At 40.5% G+C, this 23,468-nt stretch overlaps 1 long non-coding RNA gene across 2 annotated transcripts; it reads left to right on the forward strand.

The window, feature by feature from the left end:
• Window positions 1-987: 987 nt before the first annotated feature.
• Window positions 988-19,263, forward strand: LOC109278921 (uncharacterized). Of its 2 annotated transcripts, none has more exons than XR_008423928.1 (4): window positions 988-1,539; window positions 3,056-3,207; window positions 4,274-4,346; window positions 18,496-19,263. It is a non-coding gene; the product is annotated as an uncharacterized LOC109278921 (long non-coding RNA). The 2 variants fall into 2 exon arrangements; XR_002085924.2 differs by lacking the exon at window positions 18,496-19,263 and adding an exon at window positions 6,753-7,059 and having other exon boundaries at window positions 4,274-4,355.
• The last annotated feature ends 4,205 nt before the right edge of the window (window positions 19,264-23,468 follow it).

The raw sequence follows: 23,468 nt of genomic DNA on the forward strand, positions 1-23,468 counted from the left end.
CTAAAATTGTGGTTGCAGGGGCGCCCAGGTGGCTCAGTCAGTTAAGCGTCCGACTTCAGCTCAGGTCATGATCTCACGGTCATGTAAATAAATCCCCATTTAAATTTGATTTATATCTAATTGCCTTTATGTATATATACATTTAGATTAAATGAAAAATATGGCATGGGACATATTTTACTATAACAGTATTTGTTATTTATCTGAAATAAATTTTAACCACCTAAATTATATACCACTTTCCTTAATTTTATTTCCCGGATGATTGGCTCTCCTTAATACTTCCTTGCTTTGCCAAATTTGCTTATAAAGTTCCTGTGGTCACAGTCTATATTCCACTTACACTGTAACATATCATCTACAGTGGTCACATTCAGTTTATTATTATTTTGTCCACCTACTTAACATCCACTAATGAGAAAACATGCTCAATATTATCATTATAAGACAGTATGCTAAACATATACCAGCATAAAGCTAAAGTTCTGATGATTGCTCTTCAAATTTGATTGGTTGAAGCACATACCATCTTTCATGGCATACCTTGTCTTTTATTTATTTATTTATTTATTTATTTATTTATTTATTTATGTGTTTGTTTGTTTGTTTAAGTAGGCTCCACACCCAACATGGGCTTGAACTCACAACCTTGCAATAAAGAGTCACATGCTCTACTGACTGAGCCAGCCAGGTGCCCCCATAACTTGCTTTTTTTTTTTTTTTTTTTTTTTTTTTTAAGCATAGCACAAGGAGGGGAGGGGCAGAGAGAGAATCCCAACCAGGTTCTGGGCTGTCAGTTCAGAGCCGGGCGGGCTAGATCTCAAGAACCATGAGATCATGACTCGAGCCATAATCAAGAGTCCATTGCTTACTGACTGGGCCACCCGGGTGCCCATTGTTGTCCTTTTTTAGTTCCTTCTTCGGTAATATAGGTGATTCCACTTATTCCCATGCTAGAAGACTATTTAGCAACATCCAGTAAAACAAAACAAAACAAAACAAATTCTTCAAAGGATAATATTGACTTCAAAACCTAGTTACAAGTGTTGTAGTAATTATCTACCTCAAGTTGGAATTTCTCTTCCTGTTCAAAAGTACAGTTGACCTTTTCACCAGCAGCCTTGCTAACAAAAGGGATAAAGTTGATGCCAACTTTTTCCTTAACACACTCAGCAAATTCCTTTAAACAGTGGAGTACCGTTGAAAACCTTGTAGCTCTTCTTTCACTTTGCATAATCCTCTTACCAAACTGATTGAAGACAATGACCAAGAAATAGGGAGCTTTCACAGAATAAATTACACCAGTTCCCCCTTCTCTGGGATTTGGCTTTTCCGCAGTTCCAGCTCCAGGCAGTCATCCCCGACCAGAAGCAGGGGCATCAGAAGGTCAATCCGTTGCCTGACGCCACGTCAGTGAAGTCACAAAGTCTGCGACACGCCCCTCACTTATCCCATTCGGTGACGTCACAAAGTCTGCGACACGCCCCTTCCGTGATCCCTCACACAGGCATTTTATCATCTCACATCATCACAGGAGGGGTGAGTACAGTGAGACAAGATGTTTTGAGAGCCAGAGACCACGTTCACATAACTTTTATTACGTATACTGCTATGATTGTTCCCTTTTATTATTTGTTATTGTTGTTACTCTCTTACCGTGCCTAACTTATAAATTAAACTTTATCGAAGGTTCGTACGTATTGGAAAAACATAGTATATGTAGGCTTCGGTCCTATTTGCGGTTTCAGATGGGAGGTCGTAGGATGTATCCCATATGGATAAGGGTGGGGAGACTACTCTATTAAAACTCAATAAGAGGGGTACCTGGGGTGGCTCAGTCAGTTAAGCCTCCGACTTCCGCTCAGGTCATGATCTCAGGGTTGGTGGGTTCAGGCCCCTCGCTGGGCTCTGTGCTGACGGCTTGTTGCCTGGAGCCTGCTTCCAATTCTGTTTCCTTCTCTCTGTGCCCCTCTCCCGCTCGCAGTCTGTCTCTCTCAAAAAAAACATTAAAAAAAACAAAAACAAAAACCTCAACAAGAATTAAGGGGTCCTTTTCTTCATAATTAAAGTATGATTTTATGCTTCAAGTGATAAACTGAGAATTCCTTCAAATGTGTTTGTTAGAACTGAATAATGCCAACAAAATCATGACGTTTTTAATTGCTCAGTACAAAGAGGGTATTGATGCTGATGGCGTTAGTATACATGCTGAAGTAGGAGAACAGTTTCATAACAGTGTCATGACAGTGTCCAAAGAAAGAACATCATATGCTATCTGAGCAGCATTAGGCAGACTAGGGCGGGACAGCCAACACTTTATGGAATCATTGTATGCTTTGCTTCAACTTTGACTTTCAGCACCTTTACACAAACAACTGCATGGTCTACCTCCAATTCAATGTATCTCATTAACTCTGGCTTATAAGAGAGTCTTTGCTACAATTTCCTAATGTTTCTGAAGTCTCATCTGGAAGGGATTTCATGGACAATGGCCTTGTAAGCAATCCTCTTTCACAAAAATATTGCCCAATCAAGAGAAAAGCGTTTTCTGATTGTGGTTACTTGCATTAATGAATGTGGTTTTTACACATTTTAGCATTGCTGTAGATTTTGTCCTGGCCCTTGATTTGATGTTTGTTTAGTATTTGCTTGCAATTTTGAAATGAGAAAATATTTCTGATAGCAGTACATTTAAACATTTGAGCTGAATGAGGATATAGACCATGGAAGGCCATTACAGCCTCTGCTGTGATTATTCTTCATCTGAATCTCTCTAAATCATTTTTAAAAAGTTACTTTATCCTTTTCTTTCGTACTGATTGAGGAAGTCATACATCTCTTGTGCTCAGCTGCTAGGATATGTTGCTTTGTATCTGACAGTATTTATAGTGAGTGAACAATTGTATCTCATACAAAAAGCTTCAAAGGATTTTTGTTTTCTCATTTAATAAATGTCCACTGTTCAGAAATTGGTCATAAAACTTTATTCTCACATTTGGGGTTTTAATTCTGTGCAAATTATGAAATTACCAATTTGCTTTATCAATCACTGCAGAATTTGAAGATTGAATTTGGTAGTCTTCTGACCATGTTGCTGCCATCCATCACTCACAAATCAACTCATCATGACCTGTAACCAGGAACGAAGAGTTGCAAACTTGCCAACTAGCAATGAATTGAACTCAGTTGAACTCTGATGCAGAAAAGGTAAACGTTCTGTTTGCCTACAGGGGAAATCTATACAGCTGACTCTTGAACAACATGGGTTGGAACTGCACGTGCCCATTTACATGCAGATTTTTAAAGATAAATACAGTATGGTACTGTAAATGTATTATCTCTTCATTATGGTTTTCTTCTTCTTTTTTTTTTTTTTTTTTTAAAGATTTTATTTGTAAGTAACCTCTACCCCCAATGTGGGGCTTGAATTCACAACCCTGAGGTCAAGAGTCCCACGCTCTTCCGACTGAGCCAGCCAGGCACCCCCTTATAGTGTTCTTAATAATATTTTTTCTCTAGCTTATTTTCTTGTAAGATTATAGTATATAGAATACATACCATAAGAATAGGTGCTTATTTACCATATATGATAGCCATAAGGCTTCTGGTCAACAGTAGGCTATTAGCCATTAAGGTATTGAGGATTCAAAAATTATGTACAGATTTTCAACCGCAGGGTCAGCGCCACTCACCCCTGGATTGTTCAAGAGTCAGCTGTGTTTGTAAGACATTGTTTTCTTGAGAAAGCCAGAGTTGATCTTATGTAAGGTTTTGAGAAGCTTGACATTCGGGGATCGGTGGGTTTTCAGAAGTGGAGTGTGTACAGATTGAAAGATTTTCAGCTGTGTTAGTGTGTTCACTGGAGAAAGGCTGCTGTCCACCAGCTAACCATGACCTTCAGGAGCTTGGCTGCTGGAGTGGGTATTTTTTTGAATGGCTGTTGTCTCGAAGCGTGCATTGTCCCAGCTTGCTGACATTCAGGACTGGAGGTTTATCACCGAATGTCTTTCAGAAGCTTGGGCTGTTACTGATTTGCTCGCTTTTAGACACTTGGAGTAAGGCTGTTAACTGGCTGCTTTCCAGAAACAGGCCACAGGAGTGAGGCTACAACTGTTTGGCTGATTTTCAGAGCATGTGCACTCATACGAAGTTAACTCGAATTAACAATGCTTACTTGTTCACAGCTTGGGAATTTGGTCGAAGAATAGTCTTTTCTTGAGTATGAGAAAGAAATACTTTTCATTCTCAGTTCCTCTCTTTGATCTCCCTGCAGCCAAACCTGCAGGAGAGGCCATAAGAGATGGTTGAGATGTTTGTGGAGTATGGTTTGCAGCTGGTATTGCCATGTAAGTGATGTAAGTACCATTTACTGGGGCAGAAAGATAGCTCTAGGTGCGGATTTTTGTAATTTCTTTTAAAAAGCTGAATACAGGGCACTTAAGGGGTCATGACAAAGTCAGTACAGGGCACAGTACAACACAAATACGGGGCATGTCCTGTATATACAGGATACTGGCAACCCCACCTAAATGTAATATTCTAGCTATAACATTAAATATAACAGCAAAAGACTTGCTTTCCAAATTAAAAAAAAAAATTTAAAAATATCATCTGAATGGTCTGGGTTCCTTTAAAAACATGAATTATATTAAGCTGATGTCTTCTTTTTTTTTCTTTTTCTCCTTGAATCTCCCCAAACAATATAGAGATATTTAAGATCTATTCTGTAAAAGGAGGCACTTAGTTTCTCTTCTGATGACGATGGTAATAATTTCCCCCTAAAAGATTCTTAACATGAGGTCTGACTTTGCACTTAACCCTTCTGCTTTGTTTACCTCTTTGCCTTTTTCAAAACTATGATTCCATCGTCTCTATTAGATCAATAAATACCACCAGGAATATGATTAATGGGTATTGCTGCATTTTAAAAACAGCAAGTCAAGAATTTCATATTTCTTTTTTAAAAAAAAGTTTTTAATGTTTGTTTATTTTTCAGAGAAAGAGAGACAGAGCATGAGCGGGGCAGGGACAGAGAGAGAGGGAGACACAGAATCTGAAGCAGGCTCCAGGCTCTGAGCTGTCAGCCCAGAGCCCAGTACAGGGCTCAAACCCACAAACTATGAGATCATAACCCCAGGCCAAAGTCGGACACCTAACTTACTGAGCCATCCAGGTGCCCCATTTCATATTTCTTTAGATGTTTCTTAAAACAGTTTATGCAGATCGTAAAGCAAAAGCATTTTTACATAGGCTTCAAGAAATCTCTCATAGATCTCTTAATGGAGATCAAATCATAACAATGTGGATATAAATGTGCTTCATTTTATGCTGTATGTAAATCTAAAATAAGAGTTGTGGTTTAATGGAAATCTATTATAAGTAATTTTGTGAGACCCAACTGTAATTCCAGGAACCTGCAAGCCCATTCAGCAGATTCAATGGAGCAAAGGGGGGTCATAGTTACTAGGGGATCCTGGAGTGCCTGGGTGGCTCAGTCGGTTACGCATCCAACTTCAGCTCAGGTCACGGTCTCTCAGCTTGTGAGTTTGAGCCTTGCCTGGGGCTCTGTGCGGACAGCTTAGAGCCTGGAGCCTGCTTCGGATTTTGGGTCTCTTTCTCTTTTTGTCCCTCCCCCACTCATGCTCTCTCTCTCTCTCTCTCAAAAATAAACATTAAAAAAATTTTTATTTTTAATTAGGGAATCCTGTGCAAAGCAGCTGAGCAGGTTGGCCCTTCCCCCTTTTCCCCACTTAATATAAAGCAGAGGGAGCAGCTCTTGACCCCCGCAGTGGACCCTAGGTCTGAAACAGCAGAGCAGTGCCCTAGAGAGCTGATGACTCTTGGGAGGGGTAGGAAGGACTCTCACACAGAAGACACTGTTGGAACACCTCCTCCAGCTATATGTACTGCCCCACCCCACGATCCCTGGAGATGAGATGTAGGAAACAGAAGCTGAATCCACAGACATGTATACACAGAACCACAGATACAAAGATAAGCACACAACCAAGAGTCACCATTGGAGTAATACTGGGAAAGAAAAGCATCAACCCCAACAATGAATCAACACTTGAAGAAAAGACTCCAAGACAGTTCTTTTTTCAAGTTTATTTAATTTATTTTGAGAGAGAGAGAACAGGGGAGGCACAGAGAGAGAGGGAGAGAGAGAATCCCAAGCAGGCCCCTCCCTGTCAGTCCAGAGCCCGATGAGGGGTTCGATCTCATGAGTTGTGAGATCATGACCTGAGCCCAAACCAAGATGCAGATAGATGTTTAACTGACTGAGCCACCCATGCATCCTCGGGTCTAATGAATATCTTTGGGTAATAAAAGAGGAATACAGGTATATATTCATATGTAACAACATACGCAATTATGAAAACAATTCTTAGAAATCAAGAACATAATCATAGAACCTTTAAAACTTCAATAAGTGAGTTTTATAGAAGAATGGGCAGAGTTGAAGATTAACTCTGGGTAAGAAGATCTAGATGAAGAATTTGCTTATAACCTAGCACAGTCCAGAAGTTCTGATGTCTACCTCAGAGGAGGGAAGATGGGAGGGAAAGAAGAGAGAGGGCTGCCAGAGGTAGGAAGTTTCTAAAAAAATCAAGTCTTCAAAGAGAGATTTAAATAAAGAATTGATAAAAAATAAAATAATAAGTAGTCTTTAGTAGATATTAGCAAATATTAACACATTGTATATATTTATTCATAGACTTACCTTTAACACAACCTATTATTCTTCTCAGATAAGTGGAAGAGTCAAATGACCAGACTGAGGTGGGAATAATATATAAGATGAAGCATTTTGGAGAGGTCTGAGCAGATTCTGTCAAATTGTGCTTCTAGGACTTGTTGAGAGATATTGAAGTCTAAATAGATGCTGAGGATGAATGCTTTTTTTGAATGGGGAAAATACATGGGTCAGATGAAATGAGAAGTGTGTGTTATATGAGAACAGATTCCAGACCCTTGAGTGCTCACAGATGAAACAGTTAATTCCTAAGCTTCCTCCTTTCCTGTTGAGTATCTCATCCTATACTTCTGTTTGATGAGTTCTAGCATATTCTTCTCCTTTCTTTTTTCTTTTTCCTTTCTTTTCTCTTCCTTTCTTTTCTTTCTTTCTTTCTTTCTTTCTTTCTTTCTTTCTTTCTTTCTTTCGAAAGAGAGAGTGAGAGAGCACATGCTAGCAGGGGGAGAGAAGAAGGAGAGGGAGACAGAGAATCTTAAGCAAGTTCCATGCCCAGGGGAGCTTGACACAAGGTTTGATGCAGGGCTCGATCTCACAAACCGTGAGATCATGACCTGAGCTGAAATCAACAGTTGGACGCCTAACCAACTGAGCTACCCATTTGTCCCTATTCTTCTCCTTTCTAATGTGTTTTCTCTTTCTTCAGGATTCTCTTGCCCACCTTCATGACTGGAGGATTTTATTCCAATTTTATAGCCTAATAGAACTTCCCTCCACTGTGACATTCTCATTTCTTCTACAGTGTCACCTTTCTTACCAATGTTTTGATTATCATTATTTTTTAATGTTTATTTATACTTGAGAGAGAGAAAGGGAGGGGCAGAGAGAGAGAGTTGGACAGAGGGTCTGAAGTGGGCTCTGTGCAGGGCTCGAACTTAGAAACTAGGAGATCATGACCTGAGCCTAAATCAGATGCTCAACCAACTAACCCACTAAGGTGCCCCCACCCCCGTTATTTTTAATATATTAAAACTTTTTAGATATCTGATTAGGTAAAGCCATCAGGAAAATATGATTTTGATAAACATTTTAATATCTTGAATTTAGTTCATTGTAGGTGATAGGGGTTTAACATAATGTGCTTCAGAAACTCAAAGCTTAATTTATAAAAGATTAAGAAAATAAATTATCAGAAATGCTGCAAGCCTTATACATATTGTCACTCAACACCTCTCAAGTAACAATATAAGTTAACAGGCATTGTCCTATATTATTGGTGACACATTCACCTTTATTGGATAAAATGGTCAGATAAAACCAGGCCCAGGTGCTTCTTGGGGGAAAATATGTAAGGCTTTATTTTTGTTTTGTAATAAGTAAGCAAATGAGTAAGAGAAAAAAGTTGAAGAATCCAATTTTGAAAAATCTGATAAAGAGAAAAGGAAAAAGTATAGAAATAAAGTATGGGACTTTACATATATATACTAAATATTAAGGATCTTTTATGTATTAGAGTATTACATATAATTTTATGACATTAATACTTTAAATGTAGTGTTTCTCTACAGAAAACAGTAGAAAGGGTAGAGAAATAGAAAATCTGAATACACTAGTATTTACAGGAAAAATAGCAAAAAACATTGCTAGGGCCAAACATTTATCCACAAAAGTGTCACCAAGCCATATTATTCTGTGGCCAGATTATCCCAAACCTTCAAGGAACAGGTAATTCAGGTTATAGAAAGTGATCCAGACAAAGGTGAAAAGTTCCCTACTTCATTCTGTTAGGCTGGAATACCACCACCACCACCAAAGAAAGACAAACAAAACTGTAGGCCAGCCTCAGTTGGGTACCCAGCTGTAAAAAGCACAAATGAAACATTAGCAAATGAAATGCATCATTGTATTAGCAAGTACAGTTTATCTCAGGAATGCATGGATGAGCCCCTATTAGAAGACATATTACTGTTATTTACAACAGTAAGAGATCATAGAGAATTAATTTTATGATCTTGAGGTGAGAAAGACATCACTTGAGCGAGATTTAAGACAGGCCATTTTGGCACATGCATGGCGTAAGAGGTATTCACTTGTTCTTTCAAATGGATTCCGTTTTTTCCGTTTTCGTTTTTTTGTGTTTTTTTTTGTGTTTTTTTTGGTTATATATTTGTTTTTTTATTTTATTTTTATTTTTTTTTAATATATGAAATTTATTGTCAAATTGGTTTCCATATAACACCCAGTGTTCATCCCAAAAGGTGCCCTCCTCAATACCCATCACCCACCCTCCCCTCCCTCCCATACCCCATCAACCCTCAGTTTGTTCTCAGTTTTTAAGAGTCTCTTATGCTTTGGCTCTCTCCCACTCTAACCTCTTTTTTTTTTTTTTTCCTTCCCCTCCCCCATGGGCTTCTGTTACGTTTCTCAGGATCCACATAAGAGTGAAACCATATGGTCTCTGTCTTTCTCTGTATGGCTTATTTCACTTAGCATCACACTCTTCAGTTCCATCCACGTTGCTACAAAAGGCCATATTTCATTTTTTCTCATTGCCATGTAGTATTCCATTGTGTATATAAACCACAATTTCTTTATCCATTCATCAGTTGATGGACATTTAGGCTCTTTCCATAATTTGGCTATTGTTGAGAGTGCTGCTATAAACATTGGGGTACAAGTGCCCCTATGCATCAGTACTCCTGTATCCCTTGGATAAATTCCTAGCAGTGCTACTGCTGGGTCATAGGGTAGGTCTATTTTTAATTTTGTGAGGAACCTCCACACTGCTTTCCAGAGCGGCTGCACCAATTTGCATTCCCACCAACAGTGCAAGAGGGTTCCCGTTTCTCCACATCCTGTCCAGCATCTATAGTCTCCTGATTTGTTCATTTTGGCCACTCTGACTGGCGTGAGGTGATATCTGAGTGTGGTTTTGATTTGTATTTCCCTGATAAGGAGCGACGTTGAGCATCTTTTCATGTGCCTGTTGGCCATCCGGATGTCTTCTTTAGAGAAGTGTCTATTCATGTTTTCTGCCCATTTCTTCACTGGGTTATTTGTTTTTTGGGTGTGGAGTTTGGTGAGCTCTTTATAGATTTTGGATACTAGCCCTTTGTCCGATATGTCATTTGCAAATATCTTTTCCCATTCCGTTGGTTGCCTTTTAGTTTTGTTGGTTGTTTCCTTTGCTGTGCAGAAGCTTTTTATCTTCATAAGGTCCCAGTAATTCACTTTTGCTTTTAATTCCCTTGCCTTTGGGGATGTGTCGAGTAAGAAATTGCTACGGCTGAGGTCAGAGAGGTCTTTTCCTGCTTTCTCCTCTAAGGTTTTGATGGTTTCCTGTCTCACATTCAGGTCCTTTATCCATTTTGAGTTTATTTTTGTGAATGGTGTGAGAAAGTGGTCTAGTTTCAACCTTCTGCATGTTGCTGTCCAGTTCTCCCAGCACCATTTGTTAAAGAGACTGTCTTTTTTCCACTGGATGTTCTTTCCTGCTTTGTCAAAGATGAGTTGGCCATACATTTGTGGGTCTAGTTCTGGGGTTTCTATTCTATTCCATTGGTCTATGTGTCTGTTTTTGTGCCACGTTTTTTTGTTTTTATTGTGGTTCTTGTTTGGGGGGCAATTTGGCTGAATCTATCAACACATTAAATATGCATACCTTTTGAGTCACCAACTATACTAATAGGAATCTATCCTAAAGAGATTCTAATTGTACGAATTCTCAAAGGTGTATATAGTTCAGTGAGATAACAGCTTGAAAATTTGGACATTTTGATTCCATTTTTGCAATATCCATCCCATCTCTCTACTGTTGAAAGCAGCAGAGCAATTTGGGGAACTGACCCCAAGACAAACAGGGTGTCTGAATGGTCTAAGAGTAATCCCAACCCCATTGCCATTGATTGGTTCAGAAATGGGCATGTGGCCCAAATTTAGCCAATCAGATGTGAGTTACCTTTAGCGAAGACTTCTGGGAAAGTTTTTTTCTACCCTTGAGAACTGAGGGCGCCAAATCTCTTTGTCCATTTGGCTTTGCAAATAAAAAAGCATGCAGGGGTGCTTGGGTGGTTCAGTTGGTTAAGCGTCTGACTTGAGCTCAGGTCGTCTCTGCCCCTCCCTCTGCCTCCCTGTCTCTGCCTCTCCCCCACTAGCTCGCTCTCTCTCTCTCTCAAAAATAAGTAAACATTAAAAAATTAAAAAAAAAAAAAAAGCGTGCAGTTCTTTCAGTCATTTTATGTGCAGAGGTGAGCCAGCCTTGGGATGGAATGGATTCTGAGAATGGCAGGGAAGAAGGATGGAAAGCACCTGGCTAAATGGTGGCTTTGTTGAGCCCAGACGTGAATATATCAGCAACAAAGCCTCTTTATCTCTCAAGTTCTAGTTCTGTCAGCTAAAAATTTCTTAATGGTTCAAGCAGATTGAATCAGAGTTTCTATTACTTTCAGCCAAATGCATCCTTCATACAGGCAGCACAGCTAGCAATAGCAGAAACAGCCAACCAATCTAAATGCTTCTAAGCAAGGGAGTGGTTAAATAAATTACAGTACTTTGCTTATCACGAATATTATGTAGTCACTAAAATAAGGTAAATCTGTGTGCTGACAGCTCAGAGCCTGGAGCCTGCTTCAGATTCTGTGTCTCTCTCTCTGCCCCTCCCCTGCTCAGGCTCTCACTCTGTCTGAAAAAAATTAAAACAATTTTTTTTTAAGAAAAAAGAAAAAAAAGAAAAGGTTCTGGAGCAAGCTGTATGTATCTAGCTGATTTTAGGAATAAATGAATTTCAGCTTCCCCTGATACTAATGGGTATTATTGCTAATCTCATAGCTAATTATGTAAGAACTAGCACTTCAGCTTCAGTGGCTTTTTTTGTCCTATTCAGGATACCATGGTACTGACTGCAGCCTTTGGGACATCATAGTTGCTTTGTTATTTCGTAGTAGTTTACTTACATATTTGCTTCTTGCATATATCTTATATAAATAAATTCCTTGCAATAAATCTCATATATATGATCTATACTCTCCTATTGATTCTATTCGCTGGTAGAAACATTAATACACATGTCCATGATGTGATGGGCCCTAAATAGTCAATGATAAACAAAAACAAAGATGCAATTTACAGTTTAATATTGGGAGAAATAGTAAGTAGGTAAGTATGTATTTTCAAGTTGTTGTATGCGCCAAGAAGGAAGACAAACAGGTCATTGAATGGAAATTATTTTTCCTAATTTAAACCAGGTAGTCAGGGATGGCCTCTCTAGGGAGATGATGTATCAGGTGAAGTGTGAGATGGCATCAGCCTTGAAACATGCAAAGAGGGTCCTAGGTAGCGGGAACGGTATGTGCAAAGGCCCTGGGATCAGGTGAGTCCTTGACCTCTTCCTGGAATTACCAGATGACTGAAAAGTAATGTTTCTGACTTCTCTCTTGAAACTCTGGTACTCTACCAATCATCTATTTGGCATACCTGCATATATTTGTGTAACCAGTTTTTTGTCTCTCTCCCCTTACTAAATGAAAGTTCCGTAAAGGCAGAAGTTCTGTCTGTTTTGTTTCCCAGGTCTGCTTTCAACTATGTTGAAAAGTTCCTGGTACTTAGCAGGTACTCATAAATATTAAATGAATGAATACTTGAATGCATGAATGCATGAATGCTTGAATGAATGAATGAATGAATGAATGAATGAATGAATAGTTACGACAGTTAGGAACAGTTGCAGGAGTCCAGGCAAAAGGTGGTGATCGTTTGGTTAAAGTGGAAGTGATGAGGTGAGAGAAGGGTCACGGGTTTGAGATACTTCTGGAGTTAGTCAGTAGCACTGGTTGACAGATGAGAAGTGTGATGTAAAAAAGGAAGAAGTCCAGTGGCTCACAGTTTTCCTGCCTAAAAAACAAGGTAGATCGTGATACCAGTGGCAGAAATGGAAGAGTCTGCAGGGGAAACATTTTGGTATTCCCAAAACCCAGCCTACAAGCTTTATGACTATTTGATAAGTGAATGGATGAAATGGTGAATTTAGTTTCCGTCACTGTTTGTAGCCAAAGGCAGCTGCCTTAATGTTCACTGATTTTCAAGTCCTTATTTTACGTTTCCTGTTTTTTAATGTGTTTTTTTTTTGTTTGTTTTAATGATGTTTTAATGATGTCTTTAGCTCCTTCGAGGAAAAAAATGTGTTTTTTTCTTTCATGGTATAAAGTAAATATCTTAATAGTTTGAGGAACTGTGTTTGGATGAGCCTATGAAGGACTTCAGACTATAGTGAAATCTAATGAACAGGAAAATTCCACATGCTACGTGTTACCAAAAATACACATTCTTGATGCAATAACTACAGAATGGGCCCATGACTTTGACACACACACACACACAAAAGGTCTCCCTTGGTCTCTTCCTGCTTTCAGGTCAGATATGTGCTTTCACTTAAAATTTTAAAATTTCATCCTGTTTTAGTTTTGCAAAATATCCAAGTTATTACTTTTTTTTTCTCTAGAACAATTTTCCTCAAACTATCCATGATGAATTAGTATTAGCTCAGAGGCAGAGGAACTGGTGTGGAGACTTGTTAAAAAGTGCACAGTCCTAGGTCTTAGCGGAAACTTAATACATCAGCAATTTTGGGTATGGAAACCCAGGACCAGCATTTTAAATAGGCCTACATGATTCTCGAGCACGTGCCCTAAAAGTTGAAGACTACTACAGAAATATGAAAACATAGATTTTTAGAATAAAAACTCAAAGCGTAGTTTGATTTCATTTTCTTGGAGTTTTTTTGTTTTTGTTTTTGTTTTTTTTAAGAGAGAGAGCACAAGTGGAGGAGAGGGGCAGAGAGAGAGAAAATCCCAAGCAGGCTCTGTGCTGAATGTGATCAGCTCGGGACTCCATCCCACAACCCTGGGATCATGACCGAGCTGAAATCAACAGTCGGACGCTCAACCAACTAAGCCACCCAGGAGCCTCTCCTTGTTTGTTTCTTAATACAAATTTATGGCTCTTAAATGTTTATTTATTTTTGACAGAGAGAGAGAGAGAGAGAGAGAGAGAGAGAGAGAGAGAGAGAGCATGAGCGGGGGAGGGGCAGAGAGAGAGGGAGACACAGAATGGGAAGCAGGCTCCAGGCTGCCAGCTGTCAGCACAGAGCCCGACGTGGGGCCAAACTCACAGACCACGAGATCATGACCTGAGCCGAATGGGACGCTCAACCGACTGAGCCACCCGGGTGCCTGGATGGCTCTTAAAACTAGCGGTTCTCAAAGTATGGTGCAAGGGACCCCCAGGGTCTCCCAAGACTTTGCATGCAGTCCACAAATCAAAACTACTTTTGTTATAATACTAAGATGTTATTACTCATTCTCTTATGGATGTGCACTGCAGTTTTACAGAGGTTAAATGATGAATGGTATCACAACAAACTGAATACAGAAGCAGATAGGAGGATCCAGCTTGCTTCTATTAAGCTAGACACTAAAGAGATTTTCAAAATGTAAAACAATGCCACTCTCCTCATTAAGTATCTTTTTTGTTTTGAAAAATGCAGTTACTTCTCATAAATTTGTTACTTAGGCTAACACGTAATGCACCATTGATTGTTATTTTAAAATAAATGAATAAATGTTTTTTAAGTTACAGTTTTAATTTCTAACACACCAAATATCAATAGATATAATGCACACACAAAAGCTGTTTGGGATGTTCAGTATTTTTTTAAGACGGTTTTCCTGAGCCAAAAAATTTGAGAAGTCTTGTCCCAGATTTATTTTCCTCTATAAAAGAATCTTAGGGGATCTCGGGGCACCTGGTTGGCTCAGTTGGTTAAGGGTTCGACTTCGGCTCATGTCATGATGTCGGCGTCCGTGAGTTGGAGCCCCATGTAGGGCTCTGTGCTGACAGCTCAGAGCCTGGATCCTGCTTTGGATTCTGTGTGTCCCTCTCTCTCTGCCCCTCCCCCAGTCATGCCTCCATTTCTTTCTCTCTCAAAAGTAAATGAACGTTAAAAAAATGTTTTTTAAGAATCTTTGGGGATCTCAGTGGGAACTCTTTTCTGGTTCCTGATCTGCCGTGCATTCCGAATCCATGTGATTTATAACCAACCAACTGCTTGCCCAGGTGGACAAATATATGGTGAAGCTCTTTGTCTATTCAAGAGCAAACAGTGATGGTTTCCATGAAGATAAATAAAAAACTAGAAAAGCAAGCTCTCAGAATTCCATTCAAGTAGCTGAGTCTAGTCAACACTGAAAGAGGAACAGATGGGGCATTATTAAAACAAAGATGTTTTAGGCATGCATAATATGACACAATAAAAACAGCATTGTCCTTGAAGCAGGCCTTCTTGGAGTTAAGATTTCTATTTCTTGCTCTCTGTTTGGTCTTGGGCAAGTCAAACCTCTGGGCTGTCGTCTCCTCATCTAAAATTCATGTGTTCATTCATTTATTCACACATTTATTATTTTTTCTTTTTTTATTCAACAAATACTGACTAAATATCTCCTTGGATCCAGACCTATTAAGTACTGGAGATACAGCGCTGAATAATTTTATTTCAGACTGTGAGGTTTTCACCGTATATGAGCATAGAACATCAATGTATTTAAATTATTTAAGTTATTCTGACTTAAAATAGCTCCACATGTCCACAACTGTTTATGTCTTTTGTTTGTTTGTTTTTACATTTATTTATTTTTGAGAGACAGCACAAGTGGGGGAGGGGCAGAGAGAGAGGGAGAGGGAGAGAGAGAGAGAGAGAGAGAGAGAATCTCAAGCAGCCTCCAGGCTCTGAGCTGTCAGCACAGAGCTCTCTGTGGGGCTCAAACTCATAAACCATGAGATCATGACCTGAGCCGAAGTCTGATGCTTAACCGAATGAGCCACCCCAGCGCCCCTCACAACTGTTTGTATCCCACTAAGTATCTCTTCATAGCCCTTATCATCACATGATGTTTTATATGTTTCTGTATTTATTTTGGGGGGAGGATACTTATTATCTATCTTCCTCATCAAACCTTGAGTTCCAGGGATGCAGGGACTTTATCTTGTTGACCAATGTGTTTCCTGGCATATGGGTGACATTCAGTAACTATTTGTTGAATGAGTGAAGAAAAAAGGAGGGGGGAGGGAGAAGAGGGTAAGTACATATATGGGGGGAAGAAAGAAGAAAGAGAAAGAAAGAGAATGCAGAGGAAAACAAATCAATATATTTATTGAAAAAAGAAGAATGAGTTGCTGTTAGGTGAAGTTTTGGGGAGACAGAAAGTATTCTAGGCGGCGGGAAGACCATCTACAAAGACAGAAAGTATGGAATAACAAAGAAATGTGAGTTGTTCAATAAAGACAGCCGAAGGGGCGCCTGGGTGGTTCAGTCGGTTGAGCGTCTGACTTCAGCTCAGGTCATGATCTCGTGGTTCTTGAGTTCGAGCCCCGCGTCAGGCTCTGTGCTGATGCTTCAGATTCTGTGTCTCCCTCTCTCTCTACCCCTCCCCTGCTCACACTCTGTCTCTCTCTCTCTAAAAAATAAACATTAAAAAAATAATAAAGACAGCTGAAATGTGTGATCTGTAGGCGAGGGGAGGCATGGAAGCGATGGGAAGTTCTAATACTCTCTGAATCTATCAAAGAATGAGTGGCTTTCTGTCACCCTTCTACATGACTACCTAAAGGATGTGGATCTTGACTGATAGACACGGTTTTTGTATGGGAAGGTTGTTAGCTGTTGAAAGGAAAAAACTCCATTGTTTCCCTTCTCCACACTCAATACTCTCACTACTTCACTTCTAGTCCCCAAATGTGTGGAGTTTTCTCTCCCACTGACCAATTCTCCAACACCAGCTGGTGTCCTACATTCAACTTCCTTCTGACACTATCTACTTGGAGAGATCCCACAAATTAAAGGGACCAGGCCCACAAGACTGCCACCTCACTTCAGACACCAACTGCAAGGCTAAGCTTCTGATTGGCTGTAAATTGGAGGGCCCCACGACCTCCTCCTCGGGTGTGGTAATTTGCTAGAATGGCTCACAGGACTCAGGAAAACAGTTTACTTACTAGGCTACTGGTTTACTACACAAGGGATACACCTCAGGAATGGCTGAGTGTAAGAGATGCATAGGGCAAGGTCTGTGGAAACGGGACAGAGAGTTTCCATGTCCCCTTGAGTCCTACCACCCACCCAGCACCTCCACATGCTCACCAGCCCAGAATCTTTCTGAACTCCAAGCTTCATACTTTAGGGATTTTTATGGGGGCTTCCTTATTTAAGCACCATTGATGGAATCTTTGGCCATTGGTGACTTAATCAACCTTCAACCCGTCTCCCTTCCTGGAGGTTGGAGGGCAGGCTGAAAGTTCAACCTCTCTATTCACACAGTTGGTTTCCCTAGCAACCAACCCTCTCTCTCTCTCTCTCTCTCTCTCTCTCTCTCTCTCTCTCATCGAAGGGCTTTCCAAAATCCTTTTCAGTAACATAAACTCAGACACTGTTGAAAGGGGATCTTTGTGAATCACAAAAGACACTCCTTTTACCTTTATGCTCTGGAGCTATTTCAGGAACCAGTATAAAAGAACAAAAGATGCCCTCACTTCTCAGATTACTTAGGAAATTACTAGAGTTTTAGGAGCTGTGTGTAGAAGAGGGAGACCAAGTTTATATTTCTTATAAATCACAATATCACAGGCATCATCTAACAATGTTGATAACATCGTTATTACGATTATGGCTAATGCATAATGAGTCCTTACTAAGTGAAAAGCACTTGACCTATATTATCTTCAAACAACTTCATGAATCAGAGACTATTATGAATTCCCGGTTTCATAGATAAGGACATTAGTGCAGGGAGGGTCTATGGGACCTTCCCAAAATAAGTGGCAGAGCTGAACTATGATGGCAGGTGCCTAAGAAGGCTCTCAATGATCTTTACCTTGGGACATTCCCAACCTTGTGTAGTTTACCCTCATATTCAAATCAGAGCTGATTCTGGGGCACCTGGGGGGCTCAGTGGTTAAGCATCTGACTCTTGATTTCAACTTAAATCTTGATCTCATGACCAGGCCATGAGATCAAACCCTGAGTCGGGCTCTGCCCTGAGTGAGGAGCCTACTTAAGATTCTCTCTCTCTTTCCTTCTCCCACTCGCATTCTCTTGCTCTCTTTCTAAATAAGTAAGTAAAATAAAATCAGAGTTGATCTGATTACAATCAATAGAGCATGGTACAAGCGATTGTGTATGACTTCAGAGGCTAACTGAACTCAAGGGGCTTGTCACCATCATATTGAAAACAAAGAACTTTGTATTGTTACAAGTAAGGAGACAGCTCTCAAAACACTGTCCAGCTTTGGGGTTTGTACAGGAAGCTTTTATTCAGTGTATTAGGGGCAGGGGGCAGGGAGCCTGCATAGACTCTTTGGTTCAATTGCATATGCCTGGAAGGTCAACATGTTAGTATATACATATATCATGTGTTCAAAAAATGGCTACAAAGTGCCCATAGGAGGAGATCTTATTGTAATGAGCTAAAGGTAACTTCAGGACAAATGAAGGGGACTTCTGTAGAGAGCCTCAATCCAATCTGGCTCAAACTGGCTCGTGCAAAGGGCTAAATGGCGAAATACCTGATTGGATGTCTCCTGCTGATTCTACAAAACAAAACACATTCCTTCCCTCCTTTTGCCCCTTGCCCTCCTCCTTTCTGCTGGTAGCTTTCAGCCCTCTTATTTGAGTAACTTCCCATTGTGTCCCAGCTACCAAGTACAGCTTCAACCTTGATCTTTTTTTTTTTTTAATTAAAAAAAATTTTTTTTAGGTTTATTTGGAGAGAAAGCAAGAAGGGAAGGGGCAGAGAGAGGAAGAGACAGAATCCCAAGGAGTCTCTCCACAGTCTCTGCAGAGCTCAGTCGTGGGGCTTGAACTCACAAACCCATGAGATCATGACATGAGCTGAGATTGAGATCCGAAAGCTTAGCCAACTAAGCCACCCAGGCACCCCTCAACATTGATCTTTTGAATTGCTCACTTTGGATGAAACCAGTTGCTATGCTGTGGTCAAGCAGTTCTATGAAAAGGAACTGAGATCTCCCATGAAGAGCCAGCACCAACCAAATGAACACCTTGGAAGTGGATTTGCAACCAGAGTCAAGCCTTCAGATGACGTCAGCCCCAAATGTGGACATCTGACAGTAACTTCACGAGAGACCCCAAGCCAGAACTGCCCAGCCAAGCCACACCTAAATTCCTGACCCACAGAAATACATGCGAGAATAAATGATTACAGTTGTGTTAAGCCACTAAATTTTGAAGCAATTTAATATGTAGAAATAGATCATTTATACAATTGGGATCAGAACTCAGATTTGTCTGACCTGAGAACCATATCTCTTATTATTTTTTTCCCCCTTACTACCTATGTTATAAAATAGCTTGTCTTGCTGAGTGTGACTCAAACAGTAGCCCCAGGAGTAAAGTGTGGAATCCAGGAGAGTATTTGATTCTAAAACCACACAATATGCCCCAGTTAGAAAGCTAACAATTGTAGCTTCAACCTTCAACTCCAAATAAAAGGTTGTTTTCCTAATTTGTCATTGAGATTGATTTTTTTTTTTTAAGTTTCAAGGGGCCATCTTGAGTATATGCATTTTTACTGAAGCAGAAGACAATTTTAAATGCTTACTTATACAATGTCACTTATTAAATCTGCTGTGTATATTTTAAATTAATACTATGTAGAATAATGCACTGGCTTAGAAATGTTATTTAACAAATCAACCATTTTATCCATACGTTCCGTATGCATCTTTTACGCCCCTGCTACAAATACCCATGGATCAACAGCATTGGCATGCCCTGAGAACTTGTTAGAAATGCAAAATGCCCCAGACTGCCTTGAATCAAAATAGGCATTTAAAAAAATTTTTATTTATTTTGAGAGAAAGAGAGAATGAGAGAGAGTGTACACTTGCCTGTGGGGGAGGGTCAGAGAGAGAGAGAGACTCCCAAGCAGTCTCTCTGCTGACAAGTGCAGAGCCCGACGTGGGGCTCGATCTCATGAACCATGATCATGGTCTGAGCTTAAAATCAAGAGTGGGATGCTTAACCACCTGAGCCACCTGGGTGCCCCCCAACTACACATTTTAACAAGATTCCTCAAGTTGTCAGTGTGCACACTAAAGTTTGAGATGCACTGATCTAGAGAACCATCTTGCCATCACTTGTGTCATCTGTTTTCCAGAACACATAATCTTCACTGCCATGTAAACTGCTTGCAATATAACATGCTTTGAACCTCCGATGATGTTATGGTGGATACTGCTCATTGCTCTCCCACCAGCCCTTCCCCTTCCCCCTAACTGTGGAACTCCAGTTGTGTTTGGGTAGACCGATGGGCTCCGATAGAAAAAACTCAGCTTCCCGGATTTCTTTGCAGCTAGACTTGACCACATAGCACAGTTTAACTTCTGACCCACGAGAGGGAAGCAGAAATTAAATGCTGGCTGGGTCTTTAGGAAAATTCTTTATGAAAAGGGAACTCTGTTTGCATGCCCTTTTTTGACTTTCTCTTCTAGTCCTAACCCTTCCTTGTATTTCTGCCCGAAATGTGGATGAGCACCGGGGGAGGTGGAGCTGTTGTCTTGTAATCACAGGGACTAAAAACACACAGTGGAGCCGGGGAAGGAAAAGTGAAAAGGAGCCCAATGGGTTGGCTGCCCTGCCTCATGTGGATTTAGTCTGCTTATGTCTGAACTTCTTGCCATGTGGAAAGAATTCAGTCCTTTTTTGATTAAGCCATTGTAGTCAGGCTTCTGTTACATGCAGCTGAACACAATCCAGAAGCAAGTCACAAGCCCATGTTCACATAACAGCAGGCCCGTATTGTTCCGCATTCCTTCTGTAGGTGTGTACTTCCCTGCTTGCCAAAATTTAACCCCTCACTATACTGCTCTTAAAAGTAATTTTGGGGGCGCCTGGGTGGCTCAGTCGGTTGGGTGTCCGACTTTGGCTCAGGTCATGATCTCACCGTTGGTGGGCTCGAGCTTGCATCGGGCTCTGTGCTGACAGCTCAGAGCCTGGAGCCTGCTTCGGATTCTGTGTCTCCCTCTTTCTCTGCCCCCCCTCCCCTGCTCAAGCTCTGTCTCTGTCTCTCTCAAAAATAAATAAACATTAAAAAAACTTTTTAATTAAAAAATAAAAGTAATTTTGGGGCCCCTGGGTGGCTCAGTCAGTTAAGTGTCTGACCCTTGGTTCGGCTCAGGTCATGATCTCATAGCTCATGAGTTGGAGCCTCATGTCCAGCTTTGTGCTGACAGTGTGGAGCCTGCTTAGGATTCTCTCTCTCCCTCTTGTAGCAGGATTCTTGCACAGAGAGTCGTGACACCGAGGCTTTTCTTTCCAGGAAGCAACTTAATTCCTGCCGGTACCACCCAGATGGGTTCGTACCCAAAGAACTGAGCCCTTAACGCCATGTGGCCATTGTTTACTTCTTTGTCTCCCACGTACAATAACACACAAACATGTAGTCTGATTAAGTGGTCTCATGTTACAAGGTCACGAGGGCTGTTGTCAAGTACACAAATAGCAAGGTTGCCTTGAGGTTTGTTTTTTATTTCCTTTCCTTAGGGAGGGTACCCTAACACACTCTCTCTCTCTGCCCCTCTCCCACTCACATTCTCTCTCTCAAAAATAAATAAATTTTAGAAAAAAGTTTATAGGAAAAAACAAAACAAAAACAAAATAAAACGTTGTTTATAAGAATGTTTAATTGTAACTGTGTGGTGATATACCAGGAATAATGACAAAAGCTATGTTAATTTATTTTCTTCCTTTGATTTTAACTGAGTCGATCAGGTGACCTCTATAAGCAGCCAAAATTAGCATGGCTTGAGCGCTTACCCAAATAATACTTTGTTTTCCAAAGTGGAACAACTGAATTACGACTTTAAAATAGAAAAACTTCATGAAAGCTTAAATGTAAGGCAACTTCCTCTTTTCTGATAATCCTTAACTTCTACTTAGGCATCGAGAAGCATCAGAATAAATCTGGGTATCTGGTATTCTGAATCTAGGTACGGTCAATATTATGGAGGTTGACCTGAGCCCTTAAGGTCTTCTCTCTTTCTAGCCAGGGCGGGTTCCTTGGGGATGGGAATTAAAGGTAGAGTTAAAAATGGAAAAATGCTAAACATTAATTTTTTTTTTTTTTTTTTAAAGTAAGGGGGTACTTGGGTAGCTCATTCGGTTAAGCGTCTGACTCTTGGTTTCAACTAAGGTCATGATCTCATGGTTTGTGGGTTCAAGCCCCGTGTCAGGCTCTGTGCTGGGAGCATGGAGCTTGCTTGGGATTCTGCCTCTCCTCTCTCTGCCCCACCCCTGCTCATGCTGTCTCTCTCTCTCTCAAAATAAATAAACATCAAAAAAAAATTTTTTTTAATGGAAAAATGCTCTTGGAGTTTGGGATAAAAATCCTAAGGCAGAGGGAGATTTCTAGAGAAGCAGTTGAATTCACTTTATGGGCACAAGAGCCCTATTTATGGTGTGTTTTGAAACATGGTGTAGAAGAGGCTGGATCTTCATTTCAACATAAAGTGAACTGAACAGAAAATTCTAGAAGAATGGGAGTTTCCTCCCAGAGACTGGATTTTGGGTTTCCGGAATAGCATGACATGGGACTGCAATTATTCACTTGGGTGTTAAGAGACAAGTTGACCCTAGAACACTGGAGGTTTGGAAAGGACTGAGGTTTCATCTGGAAAATCACCTAGCACATGTGTCTAGCATATGGTAGATAGCCACCACAGGCTTGTCAAATGTGAACACATTCATTCGACTATGCCCAAGCTAGGTTCGATACAGTATAAAAGCTTATCAGGAATATAAATCAAAACAACAGTCCTGTCAAGCCAAGTGTTCTGTATAAATCTCCAGAATTGAATTCAAGATTCCGAACAAACACTTAGCGAGCCTCTGCTTTGTGCCACGCACTGTGCTCGGAATTTTCACGTGCATGTTCACCCACTCCTTGCAACAGTCCTTGCCTTAGAGGTTTCCTCTGCTCAGTTGGCTAAAACAGAAGCCCCACTGCTACACTTGGCAAGGTCCTGTGTTAGTCAAGCCCAGGATGTTCTGCCCCTGCAGAGGAGCTGACCCGCCGGCTCTGAGCATGTATTCCATGTCTCCCTCTCCCCACAAGGCTTCTGGGTAAGAGTGAATTATTTGTGGGGCGCCTGGCTGGCTCGTTCAGTAGAGCATGTGACTCTTAATCTTAGGGTTGTAAGTTCAAGCCGCACATCGGGTGTAGAGATTACTTAAAGATAAGAAAAATCTTTAAAAAAAAAAAAAAAAGAAGAATGAAAGAGTGCCTGGGTGGTTCAGTTGGTTAAGCATCTGACTTCAGCTCAGGTCATGATCTCATGGTTCGTGGGTTCGAGCCCCACATCGGGCTCTGTGCTGACAGGTCAGAGCCTGGAGCCTGCTTCTGGTTCTGTGTCTCCCTCTCTCTCTGCTCCTCCCCTGCTTGTGCTTTGCCTCTCCCTCTCAAAAAAATAAACATTAAAAAATTTTTTTCTAAAATATTGAATTGTTCAGTTCTCTGTAAGGCTGTGCATTCCTACTCAAGAACTACATTTACTGGAAAACAGGATGGAGGTTCCTCAAAAAATTAAAACTAGAACTACCCTACGACCCAGCAATTGCACTACTAGGTATTTATCCAAGGGGTACAGGTGTGCTGTTTTGAAGGGACACATGCACCTCCATGTTAATAGCAGCACTATCAACAATAGCCAA

Source organism: Panthera pardus, unplaced genomic scaffold, assembly GCF_024362965.1.
Source record: "Panthera pardus isolate Hobbes unplaced genomic scaffold, ASM2436296v1 HiC_scaffold_2, whole genome shotgun sequence".
NCBI lineage: Eukaryota > Metazoa > Chordata > Mammalia > Carnivora > Felidae > Panthera > Panthera pardus.